The following is a 23821-nucleotide window of genomic DNA, read 5'->3' as shown; positions in this document are numbered from 1 at the left end:
TCCATTTATTCGCTGCTTTACTGATCAATGGGAGATTGATTGAGCTTTTTTGTGCTCTTTGTGTTACAATTATCTGGAATTTGAGCCAGACAGGATAATACCAGGATATAAAAGACTTCAGACAGTTCGGGGATTGAAAATGGACCTAATCTCAACATTACAGCTTCTTATGGTTATTGTTTAGAACTTTTCATTTACTTTGCTTACATTATCAGATAGTAGATTGCATTCAGTTTACTGCAGACCGAGACCAAAAGCTTTGTATACACCACTATTATCTAATTGTTTTATATTGGTAACACTTTACAATAATGTCTTATTTGTTAATGCAACTATGAACTAACAGTATGCAATAGAGCTTTTATTAATCTTTGCTAATGTTAGTTAATAGTGCATTAACTAAAGTTAACAGATACAACTTGGATCTGAAAAATGTAGGCCTATTAGTAAGTTAACATGAACTGAGATTAATAAATGCAATAGCCTATACGTATTGTTCATTGTTCATATTAACTCTAATATTAGCAAATGAAACCTCATTGCAAAGTGTTCCCTTTATATAAGATTAATTATATTAACATAATTTGCTATTTACACACTTTGACACAGTCTACACATTGTGAAAGACAATTATATATCTAAAGCAACTTTAAAAATCATGCAACATCCTGAACGCTGCTTGTGCTTCTAACCATTTCCCTTCACATCTCAGTTCATTTCTAACCACAGGTCCTCAGTAGCAGTAAATCTCAGATGCAGGACGCTGGTTCTGCCTCACAGGGAATCTGATGGATCACCTCCACCCTGCATATAAGCCATGATCAAGAACGCTAGCCCACCCAGCTCCCCGGAATACTGATAGGATTACATTCGACTCTAAAACTTTAGCTTCTGCAAACTTCTTATGTTTGAATATATATAGTATAGTATATGGGTGTTTCTGCAATTACGGGCACTTTTGACTCTCCCAGTTTAAAAAAAAAAAATCAACCTCTGTGAATTTCACCATCACAATCTGTAATACATATAAAATGTACACAAAATTGAATGTAAACGTAAAGATTTTAATCTGGAACATAGTTATTTTTTATGGTTTTCATCTCTTCTTACAAAATGTCCTTACCTCAACATTACAATAACGGTAATTTTATACACTTTTCGTTTTTAATGTCTGTAATACATTTACATAGTTACTTTCAAGGTTTGTCCACTTTTGTAAATGCAGATATTAAAAAATAATTTAAAATTAGGGGATTTTATGTTATTCTTTATGCCATTGAAAATTTTGATGCTAACCTTAGATATCAATTGTTTTAATACACGACAAAGATAATATATTTAGCTTTTTATGACAAATATTATAATTTTAATGTGTAAATCATCTCTACTGAAGGGTTAAAATAATTTTTGCAAACAGTCTGATTAATAATTAAAATAAATCATTGCTGCGGTAGTGACAGTTTGTGTCGGTAAGGACACAATATTAATGACGCATGTTAATAATGTAACCTTAACAATAGGTTACTGTAGAGAAAAACAGTAACAGACAACAGAAGGTATTTTGTCAAAGAGTTATTGCAGGAAAGACTGGGTTAAACTGATGTTCTTGTTTCAAAAACTAATACTTTTATGAACTTATATTATAACAACAAACTAATTTGAGGCCTTCAGTATTTTGTTTTGTCCTCTGGTTTCTTTTGTTTATCCTCCACTGTCTTCTTTTCTGATTTGTCAGTTTATCTGCTCTTTTTTTTATTGCTCTTTTTCTGTCAGGGTCTTTTCTCATTACGTCTCTGCATTTCTGTCATCTTAGATGAATTTGGTATCATCTAGGATTGCAAAAATGGCATGTTGAATTTGTCTCTACCGCAACGCAAGCTCTTTACCGCAACACCTAAAAATGCTGCGGTAAAGACATTTTGCGGAAATGACATTTTTGCTAATATTGCTGACAACTGGCAGCTAACAAGGTCTGACACATCAGTTTTGACTTTTAGCACCACATATACATGTATTCAAAAGTAATATAAATTCATTTTTAAAATGTAGTTCAAAATACACAGTTACTAAGCTGTGAGTTTCCCGAAAGCATCGTTAGCCAACTATGGTTGTAACTCCCATTGGTAACAACGGAACTTGCGACCATATGGGAAACACACCCCTGAATGGTCAGGACACATAATAAATACTTAAAGTGTTAGTTCACCCTAAAATTAAAATCCTGTCACCCTCATGCTGTTCCACACCCGTGAGACCTTCGTTAATCTTCGGAACACAAATTAAGATATTTTAGTTGAAATCCGATGGCTCCATGAGGCCTCCATAGGGAGCAATGACATTGTGTCATTGCTGATTGTGTTCCCGAAGACTAACAAAGGTCTTCGTTCGGGTGTGAAACGGCATGAGGGTAAGTAATAAATTACAGAATTTTAATTTTTGGGTGAACTAACCGTTTAAGAAGAAAAGATGATCTTTATTTTAGTTTTCTAGATCTTGTGAGTGAACTTATGGGGGTGACCCAATCTGTAAGCCATGTCCTCACATGCTAATTTATGTTTCCATAGAAACTAGATTTGTTTGGCTTTGAATGTCATATTAAGAGTCTTTTTTCAGTGTTGTGGTAAGGACTCAAAAGTGTGGGTCAGGTGTATATAGATGAAAACAAAAATCATATAAATGATTAGTAAACCAAAAAAAAACTTTAAGATGGTGTAAAGTAACATTTGTATGAAACAAATTCATTTGAAATAATGTCATATTGTAAAAGAATAAGCTAATTTTACACATCTTAGCATTGAGAGCACAGGTGTGGGACATAAGCAAAAATTGTGTTTGGACCTATAGATGCTTCATAATTTTTCATTAAATCATATTATTCATTCATTATTTTTTAAGTCAAGGTGTATAATGACACTTTGTTTATATTTATAAAGATTTAGATGACAAATTTTAACATAAACCTTAAATTTCATTACTGGGACTTGAAAGTGCCGGTAGTTGCAGAACCACCCACAAATACATACATAAATTCAACATTAAATTATTAAACAGAAATATATTATGCGAGTGAGTGAAAAGGACATTGAGTGAGTATGGAGTGTGTACCCATGTGTGTGTGTTGGCATGGTTAGTGGGAGGATGTGAATCCAAGGCTATTTTGCCAGTGGAGAGATTCTGTATTAATAATGCAATGTTGTGATTGGATGCACTCAAGCCCCATTACTCATCGCTGAGCTGATATAGCTCACCAGCAGTGTGAAGGTCAGTTCACATAATGTGCTGGCTGCTTTTGGCGATAAAATGTGATGTTTTGTCACCTATAGCCAAACTGCTTCTTCTTTTTTCTCCTGGTGGGGGGCACAATTTAATGCCTTAATAAGGTCCCTATCTAACTGGCTGTACCAGTTCCACAGCTCAATATTATAGACAAATCCCAAATCCTGCCACAGATAAACACCCTGATTCACACACACACACGTTTATCTTCTGATTATACTTCTAGATAAGTTCAAATCTCATAACTGGCAATAAAATTGGTAATTGTTGTTTAGAAGAAAGCACAATATTCAGTCACTCAATATACGCAAGGCAGATTCAAACTGCGACAAATAATTTTCTCGCATGCAGGTTCAAGTAATGTTGGGAGTAGAAAATGAATGGTGTAGGAGCCGTATTGTTTTATGAAACTTTTTTTTTTTTTTTTTTTTAAATAGATGAAAATGCTTCAGGCCTCCTTTTTAAGAGACTCCAGTATATAAAATCATTTTATAGACTAGCAGTCCTAGAATGTGTTCAGAATGTGTTTTAGGTAGAATATTTTTGAATTAGTTACACAGTAGCGCTTTATCGTCATAGCATAAGCTTTGATTTGAATTACGTGTAAAATAGAAACATAGTGTGCACTGTATTACAATGGCAGCAATAAAGTCACCACGAAATCAAAATGGGCAACTCTTTTTTTTTATGGAATATTTATTTATTTATTATTTATTTTATTAATTCATGTTCCTTTGTTACCGTTACTCAAAATAACTTCCCCTCCTTATTGTAGTGACTTAACTTCTCTTGTCTTCTCCTCAATGATGATGCGTTCGGCGTGAGGGCGGGACAACCTATCGCTCACATGACATCACAGCAATAGCAAACCACAACCATCCAATCTATTCCCGATGGATAAAAAAAATTCCCGCCCTACATTTTTTTCAAACAGGAAACCGTTTACCTCAGATATATGTCAAAATAGGAAATAAAAGACTATCACAACTTCCATTTCATGTTCGACTTTAAAGTGTCTCTATTCCTGTATCTGAGTATGCATAGTTCTCTACAACACAGTCAGCCAGGAATGTACTGTATTTACTGTCTTAACTATAGTACTAGACTGAATACGTCACATACTCTGAGGAACTTATGTGTACTATTTAGACTTAGTCACCTTTGAGATTACAGCTGTGCAGTGGAGTGTGTCTCTCTCATCCGCTCCACTCAGCTGCTTTGAATCACATCATTAGAAACCATTAGAGAGGAAAATCTGTGTCACCTCACCATTCCATCAGTTCAGTCCCTCTGGCTTCTCCAGAACTGATATGTGTCACTATACTGTTCTCCACTCATACAGAATATCCTCATCTCATCAGTCCACTGCAGGATTTCATGATTTATTACTCTCACAGCTTCAATGCTAATTTCCCTGGTGCTTTGCCACTGAAGCTCTTCATATTCCTGTTCCACACACATCCTTTGTAGCAGCTCTGGTCCTCTATGTTTTGTGACGAAAAGCCAGGCTTTGACTGCAAGAATAAAAATGAATACATTTTGAATGAATCTGATGAAAGAAATACTTGATCTAAACTACATAAAAATCCACAGGGTCCAAAAGTCTTAGACCACATTGAAAATCTAATTTAAAATTTAAAGATTTGAAACATTTTAAGCAAAGAACATGAAATAAAATTAATAAGAAATATGTAAGATTCTGCAGTAATATTTGGTCTAAGCTATGTTCACACTGTCAGTTTTTGGGATTGACAACTGCATTTACTAAAGGGGACCTATTATGCCCCTTTTTACAAGATGTAATATAAGTCTCAGGTGTCCCCATAATGTGTCAGAATTTTCAGCTCAAAGTACTTTACAGATCATTTATTATACCATGTTGCAAATGCCCATTTTGATTGGAAACAAACATATGCTGTTTTTGTGCATGTATCTTTAATGCAAATGAGCTGTTTCCTGCCCCTATCCAGAATAGCACTGTGCCTCGGATACTCTGCCAAAATCTAACAAAACGTCTGTTTGGTTTTGTTTAAAAACCTTTAAGTGTTTGTTGTTGCTCTGGTGAGGAGATAAACTTGATGGACTGTGTATAGCTCACTCATGGGAGGAGCTAAGCTAATAGGGCATATTCATGGGTGGGGCCTATTCCAATGTGACATCACATTGGAGCACATTCCTGAACTGGTCATTTTGAGACGTTGTTTCAGATTTAGGGGGAAAATAACAAACGGAGCGGATGGATTTTTATCATGATAGTGTGGTTGTGCGGACATAAATATTAAATATGTTCAAAAACAATATAAAAGTGAATTTTTCATAATAGGTCCCCTTTAAAGGTGTGAGTCTCGAAATAGAGCATTTTGTTTTAGTAAAAATAGGTTTGGACTCCTACAAGAGGTTTCATATCTGAGACATGGTTGCTGATTATTCATGTTCACCTAAATATGAATTTTATACAACATATTTTATTCATTTTAAACTTTCTATTCATGTTGCATAAAAAAAGCAGCACACCTGTTTTCAACATTAATAATAATAATAAGAAATATTTCTTGTGCACTGAATAAGCATATTAGAATGATTTATGAAGGATCATGTGACACTGAAGACTACGGAGCCCCTAAAGGGACATGGTGATGGAAAAAAAATATGAGATGGGAGGGAAAAAAATGTCAATGCTTTTGCGGTCTCTCACAAAAGTTTTGCATTTCCCCAAGAAACTTTGCTTTCGCTCACAAAACATCTCTCTCAAAAACAATTGCTTTCCACCAAGAAACTCAAAACACACGCAAAACATTTGCGAGAAAACAGAAAAGCATTGACTTATTATTTTTCCTCCCATCTCATATTTTTCCCATCACCATGTCCCTTTACGGGCTCCGTAGAAGACTGGAGTAATGGCTGCTGAAAATTCAGCTGTGCCATAAATTTTGAAATATATTAAAATTGAAAACTGTTATTTAAAATTGTAATAATATTTCACAATATTACAGTTTTTACTGAATTTTTGATCAAATAAATGCAGCCTTACTATATCTTCTTTTCATTTTTGGGTGAATTTCTTTCAAGTCTAAATTCACATTTGAAGCAGTAACAATGAATAATGTCTTTCAAAACTATAACAATATAACCATTACACAAACAATTTGACATTTACCTCAACAGACAGAAATTTTAGTTGCTCAAGAGAAGAGTGTGAATTGAATGGGCCTCATTCACGAAACATCACATTAAATTAGTGTAAAAATGGTTTTGTGAAAGATTTAGACTGAAATACATTCTGCTCGTGCTTCTTGAATGAGGGCAAATTAACATAAAAAGTCTCATAAAACTTAATGGCCCACATTGTAGGGTTTTCAACCAGGGGTCTGTATATAAAATGGGATTATCTTAAACTTTCAAGTATTATTTAATGCAATAATTATAGTTCGTGTTTTAATGAACATTATAAATTGTTACAGTGAAAATGTATATATTTTTTTAATATATTGGGAACCCCTGCTCACATCAGCATAGCATATATATGAGAATGAAAGTCAGTACCATAATGCATCATCATCATCATCATCCCCACACTGATTTTCTGTCATCTTTGCTCATTTTATACTGCCATGCAGATGTGACATAGCAAAAGCTACAGTTTTCAAAGCATCTCCATAGATTTCAGAGTTCTGTTCATTTATTCATCAGCACTGCTGGGACTCACTTCACAGAAGCAAATCACTGCTGGAGGAGGACATGTGAAGATTATTTTTCAAAGTATACCGATCGGGTGCACCATGGTACTGTGTGAGATGCCTTTTAAAAGAGATTCTGAAGTTTCCTTATAAAGAAAAAAAAAAAAAGAAAGAAACTTGATAATATTCACAGTGTTCCTTCATGAACATTTTGGTTCACATCTATGTGCTTTTATGTAAGTATTTGGCCTGACACATGAAATGTTGTGCCTCATTTATAAAATTTAAAAGTGTACGCTACGCACAGATTTGATCTTAATGTGTGTATGCTAAAATCCATGCCAACGTTCAGATTTATAAAAATGGTCTTTGACTTGAAAACCATGTCATCCAGGTGAAAAAAAGTACATTTCAATAATGTACTTAAAGTGTTCTATTTTCGCGCTCTAATTTTGTACTTAATATACTAAAAATACTTCTTTAGTTCTTCTTAAGATCATCTTAAGAACATCTAAGTGAACTCAACTGTGCTATTTTGAGACACCATGAAATATGAACTAAAATGTGTTTTTACTATCTCTGTATTTAAAAACATATTTAGTTACCACTTGTAGTACACTATGGGTTCAAATATACAACTATATAACCTGATACACAAACATCTGCAAGAGAGAAAGGTGTGCGGGTGTTACAGCAGCAGACAACAGCGAGAATGGACTTACATTATACAGTTCTATGTGAGTTCCTTTGCAATTTTATATTCAAAACAATTATTCCTATAAAATACTTGAGTACTTTGAAATTGAAAAGTGTGAGAGAGATCTCAGAGGAGGTTTGTGGTAATCCAAGCAATAGAAAAAGAACAAATGAGAACTGATTCTCTGTCTCACTCTGTTTTGAAATTGTGTTCCTTCTATAATTGTTCATTCCTCCTCCTCATCCACGTTTGACATTGCTTTTAACTCATCTCTTATGTAGTTATTTTTTTTCTATTTCTCCACCGAACAAATCCATCCCTCTTCCAGCCATTACATATTTTATGAAAAAAAATTGCACTTTTCATTTATACAGCACCATCACATCTAAAGTCAAATTATATGGTATCAAATGAATTTGAGCAAGGACAGTTTGAGCTGTGGGAAAATTTAGAAGGCATGTAAGACTTTTGACATTGAATAGGTTTTAGTGAGAGGAAAGATAGCAATTAGCTTCTTAGATACGCTTGAACGAATCTTAAAAATGGTTTAAAAGTGAAAGAAATGGAATTTCCCTTCACTAAAACCTTTCCAGTGCAGTAAAAGTCATTTTTAATGGACCAAAGGTGGGGGAAAAAATGAATATTGAAGACTTTGGGAAGTGGTAGATTCTCTAGGGGACATTTTTTTTTTTTGTGGGATGCTGTGGAGTGATGTCAAGATGTCATTCCCCTGTACAGTGTTGAATTAAATGTTGCACCTGCAAACTTTCTATTGTTGCCATGAGCAACGACATTTAGCCAATCACAAATGCAAGTGTCGAAGCAAAAACATCCACAAGTGATTACAAATAATCAGGGTGCATACGAAAGGGTGATACGAAATGCTTTCTTAGGTAGGTAATTACTTTGCCGATTAAGAGTTCAATCGGCAAAGTAATGACATAATTTTATAGGAATCATGGCATTTACAGCTCAGGTCTAATTTTGACGAGAACAAAGATGAATATATGCTAAAAGCTTTTCCTGGATAGCCCAGCCAGGGGAACGTTTCCCAAAACCATAGTTGCTAACTAAGTTAGCAATTTTGTTGGTTGCAATACAATTTCCCATTGCCAACCAACTAAGTTGCTAACAGGTTAGCAACTATGCTTTTGGGAAACGCACCCCAGCACAGCATGGTGGGGCCCAGATGGGTGTCACCTGGGCTGTCTAACTGGGGCCCAGACAGTTTTGTCCACAGTTTCCATGGAGGCCCCACATGGGTTAGTCCAGATGAAATGAACACTGCTCAGTGTGCACACTACAGGCTGTTAAATGTAACACCGAAACATGCTGGAGTTAATGAGATAATTAGGTGATAACGAGCAGAATCACTGAAGGACAGAGGAACAACAAGAACTACAACTTCAGGCACAGCCTTCGATGAATCTCTCAAGATCTGATTAAACATCTCCACAAACAGCATTACCAGCTTCACTTATTACTAACCAGATTTATTTTATTTCTGACATACATCTACAAAAGTTGCTATTGAGAATTACCAGAGGTTTAGATATTGATGATTTGTTGAAAATAAGTTTGGTTTGATGTCACCGGGATCGAGGTCAGTGCTTACTTCAGTTAGACAGTTTTACTCTTGTCTGTTATAGTGTTTTTCTGGCTGCCTGTTATGGTGAGAAAAACAAGAGAAAATATAATTATCTGCTAGATGATAAGAATGCAAGTGTTATTTAGTGGCTTAATTCACTGATTTAATGAGATTTCTATAAGTAGAATTCTTCTACAATTACAAAAAAAAAAAAAAAAACATTGTTCACTAAACACTTCAAACGTCCTGCAAGATTTACTTACACACAGACATCAAGAATCAGCGTATGAATCTCAACAATGTTGACATGCTTCATGCTGCAATGCATTCTGGGTGCCTCATCCAAAACTCATCCATGGCTCCCGGTGTTTCTGAACAAATTAATGATTCAATGTCTTACTCATAAAGACAGTTGCTTCTTGTTGCCACTTAATAATGTAACAATGTAGAATGACTCACTGAAAAATCCACACCACTAATAATGCACAGACAGACAAGAGGCACTGATACCCACAGTGAAAAGTCCCAGAGTATATCAGCACTCTTAGTATGCCTCTCATCATTAGCAGCACTTTCTTCCCAACAAAACAGAAGTCTTTTCCTATAGAGAGAAGGCGTTTGTCAGTCTGTGTTGAAGATAAGAGTTCGTTTTCAGAGAGCGTGCGTGGCTGTAATCAGCTTACTTTCTTTGGCACTTGAAGAGAATGGATGAACCCATGGTGAACCCAATTAATTGCTTTCTCCAGCCTGTAAGAGTTTAATCAGGAGATGCACTCTAGTGCACTTGTGGTCTACTCCAACTGTAGCCTGTGATTTCAAGAGGTCGTCTTTAAGATTGCGAAAAGTATATCACAAATAATTGTTAGTGGACTACAGGATATCCTCACCTCAAATAATCCTTAAATAGCGACACAAATCAGTCTCTCTCTATCTTTATGACTGTCAAAAGTAGTAGCCTCTCTGGCTGCTTTGTCAGTCGATCACAAGGCAAACAAAGCTAGCGGGGTTGCTTAACCATTATTCAATGCATGGTTTGAACTCATCTCAGTTCATTTCAATTCAGAAATGCTGACTTTTCAATAAAGTTCTTAACTGATGCACAAAATTAACAATCATGCTTATACTGTGTTCTCGATGCATTTACAATTTTCACACAATTTACTTAGTGTGTCCATAGCAACTGATATTTATATATATAGGTTAGGGTTATATATATGACATCGATAAGAAGAAATGATAAGATAAGCAAAAATGTTTCTTGAGCACCAATTCAGCATATTAGAATGATTTCTGAAGGACAGAAGTGTAAAGAAACCAAACTTGAGCTTGAACTTTTGGGGCATCATTAACTATGCACTGACTCATGCTGTGGCCCCTTTAAACGCTCACGTTCCCTGCCCGCGGAGCTCACGCTTGTCTTAAACAGCATAAACAAAGTTCACACAGCTAATATAACCCTCAAAATATATCTTTACAAAGTGTTCGTCATGCAGCATGTCTTATCGCATAAGTACAGTGTTTATTTGGATGTTTACATTTGATTCTGAATGAGTTTGAGGCTATGCTCTGTGGCTAATGGCTAATGCTACACTGTTGGAGAGATTTATAAAGAATGAATGCTCAATCTGCCCTTTTTCGCTATTGTCCTTGCTTGCTTACCTAGTCTGATGATTCAGCTGTGCACATCCAGATGTTAATACTGGCTGCCCTTAATGCCTTGAACATGAGCTGGCATATGCAAATATTGGGGGCGTACACACCGACTGTTACATAACAGGCGGTGTTATGTTGAGATTCGCCTGTTTTTCGGAGGTCTTTTAAATAAATTAGATTTATATAAGAAGGAGGAAACAATGGAGTTTGAGACTCACTGTAGGTCATTTCCATGTACTGAACTCTTGTTATTCAATGATGCCGAGGAAAATTCAATTTTTAATTCTAGGGCACCTTTAAGTATTTTACTCGTGCTGAATGGAGGCTCAAAGATGCACTAGTCCTCGACACCTGAGAGACATGTTAATGAAAATAAGAAATACTTGATTTGTAAGATGAGAAATCATGTTTATTTTAAATAAATAAAACTGTACACCTCAATATTGCAATTAATCAAGGTCAACAGACTCAGTTAAGCTCAAGTGCTTAAAAAGGCCATAAATGAACCAATATCCATCAAAAAGATCCTGTCAATACAGTGGATAAATAAAATATTCTACTTGCACTAGATGTGCTGGTTTCTGCCTCATCACCAGCTGCAGTCATGACCTCATCTCCTAAATCAAACACCTGTGATTCACAACTACCTGCTAATGCACTCACATTCACATAAATTAGACTTGTTGACAAGTGTGGGTGAGTAAAGGCAATACACACATAGACATAGTACCTTCAATGACCTTAGATGCCGATATCGCTTCTTAAAAGCAGAAATAAACTGCAGCAGAAAAGGTTATTTGCCATGTAAAATGTAATGTGTAACTGCATTGCTCCTCACAAATGTATTGGAGTAAAAAGTACATTTACTTGCTCAAAAATAATAGTAGTCAAGTAGAGAGTAAAAGTTGCCAATATTTTTGATACTCAGTACAACTGCAAAGTAGCCAAAAAGATACTTAAGTACAGTACATTTACTCAAATACTTTACACCTCTGCTGAAGGATCATGTGACACTGAAGACTGGACTAATGATGCTGAAAATTCAGCTTTACATCATAGGAATAAATTACATTTTAAAAACTGTTGTTTTACATTGTAATAATATTTCAAAATGTTACTGTTTTACTGTATTTTTGTTAAAAACTTCCTTCAAAAACATTTAAAAATCTTAATGACTCCTAATTTTCACCAATAGTGTAAAATAGAACCTAATTTTAACATTTATCCTTCCCATCCAGTCCAATGCAAAGCAGACTGTAGAAATCCCCTGGCCAGCTTCTGTTAATGCCAACAAAAACTATTCATGTACTGCCAACACAATTACAGTAAGTAAAACTCCATTTTACAGATTTTGCAAAGTGGATTGCACACAATTAAATCAAGTTGTGGGAAAAAGTTTTATAATCGTGTTAAATCAAGTAAATTGAAAAAGCAGTAAAAATCTTCTTATCTCTCTCTTTCTCTTTGCTGCCTTCAAAAAATGAATTTGGGCATGCTGTCTTTTTGGGCTTATACTGCCTTTTTTCAGCATTCGGACAAAGCCAGTTCAACTTCCAGAATAAAATCAAACACGACACTTTAAAACACAAAGGAATTACTCTGTACTTTTTAACAAGGTTGGTGTAAAGGTTCTTCACTTAAAAACCTGCCAGTCATGTAAACAAAGCAATCTACAGAGAATCAGAGGCAGTTCAGAGGTCAGTCTGACCTTTAGTTATGTGTCTCTGGCCTCTTCTCTCATGCATGGTTCAGCACACTCTGAAACCATACAGCTCGTCTGCATACTAATTCATCATGAGCTGCTCGGGTCTGCATCTTCATCCCTCTCTGTCATCCCTTCCATTCACACTCAGTCTGATAACTAATCAGGGAGAGGAAACAGAGAAATGTGAGTAGGTATACACATATTTATGATATATTTGGCAGGTGTCTTTGCTTCTGTTGTGTTAAAATACCGGCAAGGCTGCAATATATTTCATCTTCGCATTTATAGTGGCAGAAATTTCTAATGCATTTCATGTATATTTGAAGAAATCAATGTCAGTGTGTAGAGAGCCTTAATCTGATTGATTGTCATGGTAAAAATGAAATGGGGAAATTGTTTTTCACCACTTTCTTATTTAGAGCATTGAGAAAATGGTAAACACAGCTCAGTTAACAGAAATCCATTAAGAGTATGTGAGGGAAATGCTAATGCTCCACACAGGCCTTTGTCTATAAGATTACCATTCTGTTTGGCTATAATGTGCATACAATTAACAGTGAGTTGAAATGAATTGAACACACACCCAGCTATAACAGGGAACGTTCTCAGAACTTTGGCCAAGATTATGAACAAACATTATTCCAGTAACGTTAATAGAATGTTTGTTCAAAGTTATCTGGTATTATTTTTTAATGTTGTGTTTGTAAAAACGCACTTATTTTACATGCACAGTAAATGTGTTTTTACATGAAAGTTCAAAAGTTTGAGGTTGGTTAGATTTTTTAAAAGTTTCTGAAATTATATTTTGTTCACAGAGGCTGCATTTTTTTATATAAAAAATATAGTAAAAAAAGTAATATTGTGAAATATTATTACAATTTAAAATAACTTCCTTCAGAAATCATTCTAATATTCTGGTAAAGAAATATTTCTTAGTATTAACATCAATGTTTTGTGGAAACCGTGATTTTATTTTTTTTTAGGATTCTTCAAAGAATAGAAAGTTCAAAGAACAGCATTTATTAAAAAAAAAAAAAAAAAAAAAAAATATATATATATATATATATATATATATATATATATGTATATTGTAATATTATAAATGTCTTTACTGTCATGTTTGATCAATTTATTGCATTTTTGCTGATTACAAGTATTAATAATTTCTTTATTTAAAAAAAGTCTGACCTCAAGCTTTTAAACAGTGTATTTGCCTTCATAAAATGAGTACATTTGGGAGTTCCTGGCAAGATTGAAAACCCCTGATCTAGAGTACCCATCACACTTTGATTAGTGCCATAATTTCTTCAAAATTCTGAGCTTTTTAAAATAGCATTCCAAATAAATATAAATACTTTTAACATTTTTTTTAATGAATTCTTGTCATACTTCACCAAATGCGACTACAAAGTAAAAAAAAAAAAAAAAAAAAAATTCCAGTGCCAAAGTGAAGAAGAACACACTTTGATCAAAGACACATCAGTAGCATTCAGAAGAGGTGCTCCAAGCGTGTTTGGAGGCGTGTTCTTATACATGGAGTGCTGCTCTTACATGCTGAGCTAAAGTAGCTGCTCTCCTGGACTATTTTACATTAATGTGTCAGTGCCTCTGATCTTCTCTTGACTGGGGTTTATGTTCTGATATGGAAACAATGAGCTAGTGGCATAGAGCAAATCTCCCGTGAAAGATTAGACAGGCCCCACCCATAGTTACATCACAGATACACATAGGGCCCTATTTTAATGATCTAAACCAGGGGTGTCCAGACTGGGTGACTGTCCTGCAGAGTTTCACTCCAACTAGCTCCAAAACACCTGCCTGTAAGTTTCAAGTATGCCTAGTTAGTCCTTGATTAGCTGGTTCAGGTATGTTCATTGGAGCTAAACTCTGCAGAACAGTGGCCCTCCAGGACCGAGTTTGGACACCCCTGCTCTGAAGCGCATGGCGCAGGTGCACTTAGGGCGTATCCGAATCCACTTTTGCTAGTTTAATGTCAGAGAAAATGGTCAGTGTGCCAGGCGCAAGGTGCAAAAGGGTTGCACCTAGTCTCTTAATAAAGTTTCATGATGGTGTTTTGGGCTTAACACGCAATAAACAGATCAGAGTGTCATCTACCATTCCCTTTAAAAGCCAGGTGTTCTTGCACCATGGCGGATTGCTAATTACATGGTGGAATTTAGACACCCTCAAACTGACGAGTCAGTTTAAATACATGTGTGTATTGCCACAATTGGTCAAATAATTAGCCAATTTCATTCGTCATTACTTCAAATAGGTCATTCTGAGGCATTTTTATTTTTATGTACACAATAACAATCTTTTATTTTTAATATTTGGCATGTTTGTGTGCTGCTGTGCATCCCTGTGTGTGTAACAAGCATAGTGTAAGCTCGTTGTGTACCCGTCTATGAGCGCATAATACTAACGCTCCCTTTAAAGGGGTCATATCATGAAAATCTGACTTTTCCCGTGTTTAGGTGCTATAATCGGGTCTCTGGGGTATCTGCCAGCACAGAAAAAGTGAAAAAGGACAACCCAACTTTGTTTTGGTACGCCTTTTTTTACAAGTATGTGAAAAATCAAGCCGTTCTGATTTTGCTCCCCTTGTGTAACGAAGGCGGGACTCAGGTAGGGATCCAAATGCAAAGCTTTATTTACAGTGAGCGTTGTCATACAGGCAGGGTCAAACGGGAGCAAACGGGAACAACAAGGAACAGGCAGAATCGTAGTCAAGGTGCAGGCGATGGTCAGGACAGGCAGCAACGGGTCAACAAACAGGAAACAGGCAGGAACGGTAACACAGGACAGGCAGACAGGAAATAACGCTTGGAAATGCAACACTTGGGAAAACAAGACCTAGCAGTGAGGTGATGTGTGTAAGAGTCTTTAATAGTCCTGGTAATGAGCTGCAGCTGGGTGTGATGATTAGTGATTAGTGTTAAGTGTGTGCAGGTGAGTGGCAGAGAGGATGATGGGAGATGTAGTCCGGAACTTGACAGGATTCATGACAGAATGTCCCCCTCCCGGAAGGCGCGTCCTCGCGCCGTAGATGGCACAACTGGGGAGGGGGGGTGGGTGCCCTGGAGACCTACAGGCAGGAGATACTGGATGTGCAGGCGGGTACGCAGGTCTCCAGGGCAGGTCCAGGAACTCAGGCAGCCATAGTGGGCCGGCGGCCTCGGCGGGTCAGGTGCCACGGGCGGCCACGGCGGGTCAGGTGCCACGGGCGGCCACGGCGGGTCAGTTGCCACGGGCGGCCATGGCGGGTCAGATGGCCTGGGCAGCCACGGCGGGTCGGGTGGCTTGGGCAGCCACGGCAGGTTAGGCGGCTTGGGCAGCCGCAACAATGAGTCCATAAATGGCCCTAGTAGTTCAAAGTCTGAAAACGGCAGTGTCCAGGCAAGGTCCCCACCCACAAGCTCCCCACCCTCAGGTATACTGCCCCCCCCCCAAAAGTTCTTGGGGATTTCAGCGGGGTCCGTAACGGGCTCGTGGGCAAGGAGTTCGGGTGGCGCCGGCAGCAGGGCAGACGTATTAGGGAGAGCGGGCAGCTCGGTGACGACCTCCGTGTCTGTATCAGGGAGAGCGGGCAGCTCTGGGACGGCAGCGGGCTCGTACTGCTCTGGGACGGCAGCGAGCTCGGGCTGGCATACAGTTTCAAAGTCAATTGCGCTCGAGTGCATCCTCCACGCACGTAGGACAGCCAGAACATAAAAAGTGAAAACAGCCCTCTTGGCCATGGCAGGACTAACAAGGAGAGTGGGCTCCTGGAGCGGACTCACTGGCTGCAGCCAACTCAACGGCTGGAACGACCCCTACGTCCACAGACACCGAAGGGGCGGCCATCTTGCCCGTGGGCACTGGCAAAGCAGCCATTTTGTCCATCGCATCCAGGGCGCTTGAGTGCGTTGCAACAGGCGAGCTTGGAGAGCGTTGCAACCGGCGAGCTTGAGAGCGTAGCAACCGGCGAGCTTGAGAGCGTAGCAACCGTCAGGCTTGAGAGCGAAGCGGCAGACTGGCTAGAGAGCGAAGCGGCAGTCAAGCTTCAGAGACAAGCGGCAGTCAGGCTTGAGAGAGAAGCGGCAGACTGGCTTGAGAGCGAAGCGGCAGACTGGCGAGAGCGAAGCGGCAGACTGGCTTGAGAGCGAAGCGGCAGACTGGCTTGAGAGCGAAGCGGCAGACTGGCTTGAGAGCGAAGCGGCAGACTGGCAGAGCGAGCGGCAGACTGGCTTGAGAGCGAAGCGGCAGACTGGCTTGAGAGCGAAGCGGCAGACTGGCTTGAGAGCGAAGCGGCAGACTGGCGCGAGAGCGAAGCGGCCGGCTGGCTTGAGCGGCGCGGCCGGCGGGATTGAGAATGAGACGGCTGGTGTATGCTTGGGAATACCAGCCGCCCGTGCTGAAATCAGCGGTGGGTCAACCACACTGGAACGTAATCCTTGCCGTTCTCTGACTGATCTAGAGACGTGACGTGGCTCTGGGCGATCAGTGGCGACGTGACATTGCTCTGGGCGATCAGCGAAGGCGTGACGTTGCTCTGGGCGATCTGCGAAGGCATGACGGTGCTCTGGGCGATCAGCGGCGACGTGACATTGCTCTGGGCGATCAACGAAGGCGTGACGTTGCTCTAGGTGATCAGCGAAGACGTGACTTGACTCTGGGCGATCAGCGGGGGTATGAACTGGCGTTGTTGTTGTTGTAGACGCCATCTTGTGAATGTCCTCTTTAGCGGCAGCCATTATGTGATGCAACGTGGTGTCGTGTTCCTCCGCGACACCCACGGTAAAACTACAGCCACTCAGCTGCAATGCGAGGACAATATATTGCTCCAACGACCCCTCAGGCTGATGCAATGGCATGACGGAACTGAGCAGGTCAGATAGTCCACCGCGGAAGAATATCATGAGGCACACCTCATTAAAACAAGTTAACGGTGCCAGTTCTATAAAGTCCATGACATACTCCTCAATGGTTCTCTCTCCCTGACGGAGACACATTAATTGAGCAGACGGATTCATGATAGCTGAGACTGGAACACTCACCAAGCTGCTGGATCTGAGGATGGCTAGGTCTTCTGTAACGAAGGCGGGACTCAGGTAGGGATCCAAATGCAAAGCTTTATTTACAGTGAGCGTTGTCATACAGGCAGGGTCAAACGGGAGCAAACGGGAACAACAAGGAACAGGCAGAATCGTAGTCAAGGTGCAGGCGATGGTCAGGACAGGCAGCAACGGGTCAACAAACAGGAAACAGGCAGGAACGGTAACACAGGACAGGCAGACAGGAAATAACGCTTGGAAATGCAACACTTGGGAAAACAAGACCTAGCAGTGAGGTGATGTGTGTAAGAGTCTTTAATAGTCCTGGTAATGAGCTGCAGCTGGGTGTGATGATTAGTGATTAGTGTTAAGTGTGTGCAGGTGAGTGGCAGAGAGGATGATGGGAGATGTAGTCCGGAACTTGACAGGATTCATGACACCTTGTGACGTAGGAAGGGGATCTTATTATAACATTACCGCCCCCTGAATCTGTATGTTTCCACCCATGGCGTGCCATTGTTTTCACAAGCGACGAGTAACACTGGTCCTGGAGTGCAGCAGCTGCTGTCCCGCAGTTTAGCTACAACCCTGATCAAACACACTTGAATGTCTTCAGGATTACTAAAGCTACGTGAAGGAAGGAGAGTTGTATCAGAGCAAAACACTGCAGGACAGCAGCACTCAAGAACGACCATCCTTGAGCTTGTGATATGTCTCAGCTAAACATTATCACTGATCGGTTAATGGCTATAATAGTAAACATATGAGTCTCAATAAACTCAATGGCATTTGGGCCACTAAGGAAGCAGAGGTGTAATTTTATTTATGAAGGAAACATGTCCAGATAAATTCATATACCAGTATGTGTAAGTCATTAACACTAGAATGCTTCTACGATCGTCAGTAAAACACAGGATTTGCACAGAAATTGATTCTCAAAGATGGATCGATACCAACTGATCCAATTTCATATATATTTATTTCTTGCTTTTTGCAAATTGTCTTCCTGAATGTGTTTAGTTAGCACGTTGCTAATGAACTATTAAATGTGGCTATTGTTTCTTACTGTATTCACGGAGACCAGAGCCATTTTGTTATTTTCATTTTTAACCCAAAAACGCATGTAGTCTGTATAATTCATAAACGCATCTTCATTCTTAAGGTGTGGTCAACCATATTTTATTTGTGATGTTCCCAGAACATCCCTGGTGCCCTTGTGAATAAACTGAATTGAAAAATAGAGCTAAATTGACTAACAAAAGTAGCGATTCAAAGAAAAGCTTTTTTTTTTTTTTTAAATATCTTACAAAAAAAGCACTTTACAGGTTATTCCTGGAATATTATGATGAAATCACTTACAGGAAGTCATTAGCTGACAAGAGCACATGCACAAGCTAATGTAACTACTGTATTACTGCAATAGCAGCTACACAGTTACTGTTTTTAAACAAAGCAACATGCAGTAGAACATCAATGTTTCTGGCTCATCATTCACTGAAGCACAGGATCTACTCTCCAGCATAATGGTAACCCCACAAAACTCAGATAACAGAAACAGAACATTAAACACTAACAGATCTCTGCATCTTCACTTATTACAAACCACTCTGACTTTATTTCTTTCATTCAGAACTTCTTAATGAGGTGTTGACAGAGGTGGGAAGTCCAGGGGTCGGAGAGTAAACGTCCTGCCATATTTTTATTCTACCCACTGAAGCATTAATGAGATAAATACGTGTTTAATTGAGTGATGATTGACCATTATTGAAGACACCTGATGAGAACAAGCAGAATCACCACACAATTTTTAAGTTACCATCATCGAGGTCAGGGTTTGTTTTAGTTGAGCTCTTGACCCAATTGACTTTTTAATATTAAATTTTGTTTGGGCAGTTTTAACTGCGTTAAAGCCAACCAAACAAGCAAAGTTCAAAGATGATCTGGTGGTGCTGGTTTTGTATTCACATCATGCATTGCTGCATGAATAAATTATGAGCTGAGTTGTCTTAGTCATTTTCTTTATTCTCACTATTTAAATGTTGCTGTTTTCCTGTGACTTTTTAGTAGCTTGTTTTCTAATGTTCAGAGTTGATATGTTTATCAGAATATGTTGCTTGTCACCATTGTTGAGATTCATACGCTGATTCTTGATGTCTGTGTGTGCCTAAAATAAATCTTTTTTTTTTCTTTTGTGATAAGAAAAACCTTCAAAAAATTTTGTATTAATAAAGTTGATCTGCTGTAATCAATAATGTAAATCTAACTAAGGTTGGACTCTAAATGAGTTCAATGATTCAGATCAAATAATGCTTATGTGAAAACATAACCAACAACACCTGATCATCTTTTAACTTTGCTTGTCTGGTTGGTTTTAACGCAGTTAAAACTGCCCAAACAAAATCTAATATTAAAAAGGCAAGGGTCAAGAGCTCAACTGAAACAAACCCTGACCTTGATGATGGTAACTTAAAAATTGTGTGGTGATTCTGCTTGTTCTCATCAGGTGTCTTCAATAATGCTCAATCATCACTCAATTAAACACTTATTTCTCTCATTAATGCTTCAGTGGGTGGAATAAAAATATGGCAGGACTTTTACTCTCTGACCCCTGGACTTCCCACCTGGGTGTTGATGTTTTATTGAAAATAATAAAGTCACCGTTATGGAGGTAAGCGATTGTTTTAGTTTGGCTCCTGGCCCTTGACTTTTTAACTTTACTTTTTCTCAAATTGTTGTAACTGTGTTTTTAAAACGCATTTGTTACAAAAAAAAAAAATAATAATAATTATTATGTATATATAAATATTGGGAGGAAAATAGATTTGAATTTGATTGCTTAATGTTGATGATTTCATCATTGTCATACAGTGGTGTTTTCACTGATCTCTGAATATTGTATTCTTTTCATGTAATTGTAGCCAAAATAAAAAATCCTGTCCTGCTTTGATTTTTGTAAAAGTTTTTGTCATTATGCAGAAAATATTCAGACAGGACCATGCAGCCTCACACAGACATCAAGATTCAGCGTATGAACCTCAACAATGGTGACAAAATTTTCAGATTTAAACAGATTAAATCTGAACATCACAAAACAAGATAAAGTCACAGAAAAAGATTTTTGTTTAGTGTCACCATTGTTGAGGTTTATACACTGATTCATGATGTCTGTGAGTCTAGAAAACACTGTTCAAACTCTGTCTGCATAATGATTTAAAAAAAACAAAACACTTTGTTAACACAAACTCTGGAGAGGATCAGTGAATCAGGACACTGTAACTAACCACTGTATTAAGCCTGCTGCAATTTGGTCAAAATAATCGACTGCGATGATGCTGATAATTAGTCGACTTCAATATTTTTAATCGACTGATCATTTTATAATACCTTTTACATTTCGTTTTCAAGCTTTGACTACTAGTGTGAGCTAACGTTACGCGCGTCACGTCAAAGTTTCCAAGGATGGCGGGTGAAGCGGAGTCGAGTGCGATGTCAAACGAGTTTCTTAGCAAAAGTTTTCAAAGGTCGAGGGGTCTGAAGTACAGATTAGCTGATAATAAAAAGGTGTTTTGTACACTCTGGTTTCGTTGGCATGCCACAGCAGCACAAGCTCGATGCATGAACATCTGATGAGGAAACATTAGGGGCTATTCTGGATGATGGGCCGTCGGTAAAGGTAAAGCCACAGTCACGTAAGTGTTTTTGTCCATTAAGTTAAGTCAGCCTTTGTAGGCAGAACGTTTAAAATCTTCTGTCCTGCTAAAGGGGCTGTTCACATATCGCGTCTTTTGTGCGACCTATGTTATTTCAAATGTAGGCGCGCGGCAAGCGCGCAGTAGGAGCGGCGCGAGCAACCACTATGGCGCGGGCCACAAGAACCAACCGATCAGCTAGGGCCTTTCTGTAATAACATCGAAAGCTCAGTCGAACAGCTGTGTGAGTCTAAATCATACTGCCTCTATCTTCATAATGAATTTTAAAAACTGAACATTTATCTGCAAAACTAACAGTTAACACACACAAAGTTTAGACTCAGAAGAAATCCAGTGAATCACCATCATAAATAACCAAATTCAGCTGATAACAAGCATGTATTGTTAACACACTTAAAGCAACCAGTGAAAACTAATGTTAAAACGTCAAGAATCAAGAGCCCATCTAAAGCAAACGCTCACCTCCATAACGGTGACTTCAAAATTTATTATTTTCTATTAAACTTCAACATCTACCTGATAATGTTCCCAAAACGTTCAGAGATGGTCACAATGTGGAGTTCTTTTAGGGTCGGTTTCCCGGACAGAGTTTAAGCCTAGTCCTATATAAAATGGCCCTTTAAACCAGGATAACAGAAATCTGCTTTCTCTGTCTTGGTTTAAAATAGTCCTAGACTTAATCTAGTCCAGAGTTTAATAGGCTGATTTCCTGGAGGAAGAATAGAGCTACTCCAGGACTAAACTGGGGCTTAAATTAAACCTACCAGGAGGCAGGTTTAACTTCAGATTAATGTTGTGTTTCAAAGAAGACACGTGTATTACTTAGATATACATATAAATATTGTCCATATACACTGTGTGTGTATATTTTTTGATGCTGTTCACTTTATTTAAACAATTTATTTTGATTTAACACCATTGTTTTTGGTTCAAATGTGATTGCATTATGTTAAATTGACTTGAAATGGTTACTAGAACTCACTTGATGTTTTCATTTTGAAATAACATGTTTCAGTAAAAGTAGTAACCCAATCAAAACAGGACTTTCACATCCCATCATGCTTTGCACAGGGGCTGAATTGGGAGAGAAAATGTTGAAAAAGTGTTATTTTTTGCATTTTTTTTAGAAAGATGAGAATATGGAGACACTTCTTACTGTTTAATGTTCTATGTAAAAGTTTTTAATATGTTAGTGTTTTTGGTCCCACTTTGTATTAACACTAGAAGTCCCAGAGATTTGTAACCCTCCTTTAGCCAAGTGGATGCTAACTGGCTAGTCTTTTGGCTATCATTAGCATCAATTCATGTGTAAATATGGTCATTACCTGAGCAATCTGCAGGGGGGTTGGGGGTGTGTGTGTGAATGGTTGCTGGTGGCTTGTTTGTATGTGTGGGGGAGGGAGGGCTGCTAAAAGCAGAGAACTTGATTGACCATGGGCCGGTTTCAGAAAGGAGGCACTGCAAAAAATGCTGTTCTTACTTAGAATTTGTGTCTTGTTTTTAGTCAAAATATTCTTAAATCAAGAAGCATTTTCTTGACAAGTACAAATTATTTTCTTGTTTTCAGGAAAAATAAATCAAAATTGAGTACTTTTTTCCTTAAAACAAGCAAAATAATCTGCCAATGGGGTAAGCAAAATAATCTTAGTCCAAACTGAAAACAAGATTATATAGCTTATTCTTGGTTTGAAATAAGATTATTTTGCTTACCCCATTGGCAGATTATTTTGCTTGTTTTAAGGAAAGACTTACTTAATTTTGACTTATTTTTCCTGAAAACAAGAAAATAATTTTTACTTGTCAAGAAAATGCGTCTTGATTTAAGAACTTTAAGATATTTTGACTAGAAACAAGACAAAAAATCTAAGTAAGAACAGCATTTTTTGCAGTGGGTTAAGTGAAAACTCTGAATATGTTAACCCTGAAATGAGGGAGGGCAAGTGATGTTTAAAAAGTTAACTCACTCATTCACACTGCAAAAATGCTTTTCATACTAAGTATTTTTTTTATCCTATTTCAAGTAAATTTAAAAAAAAAAAATCTTAAATCAAGATGGATTTTCTATATGAGAAAATTATATATGATATTTAGTCTTGTTTCTGGGGGGATCTAAATTAAGTGCATTTTACTTAAGTAAAATGATCAATATCTGCCAGTGTGGTAATAAAAATAATCTTAATGCAAACGGAAAGTGTTGGAGTGTCTACCCAGGTGAAAAAAAAAGTGCAGTAAAATACACTTTATTTTAGTACACTTTTACACTTCCATAATGTACAGTGCTCTATTTCCGTGCACTTATTTTGTACTTAATATACTAAAAGCTCTTCTTTAGTACTTCTTAAGATAGTCTTAAGAAAATCTAAGTGTACTCAACTAAGCTATTTTGAGACACCATGAATTTGAACTAAAATGTGCTTTTAACATACTATCTCTGTATAGAAAAATGTATTTAGTTACCACTTGTAGTACACTTGAACCC

This window comes from Chanodichthys erythropterus, chromosome 4, assembly GCF_024489055.1.
Source record: "Chanodichthys erythropterus isolate Z2021 chromosome 4, ASM2448905v1, whole genome shotgun sequence".
Classification (NCBI taxonomy): Eukaryota; Metazoa; Chordata; class Actinopteri; order Cypriniformes; family Xenocyprididae; genus Chanodichthys; species Chanodichthys erythropterus.
The sequence above is the reverse complement of the archived record's forward strand: the minus strand, read 5'-3'. Positions refer to the sequence as shown.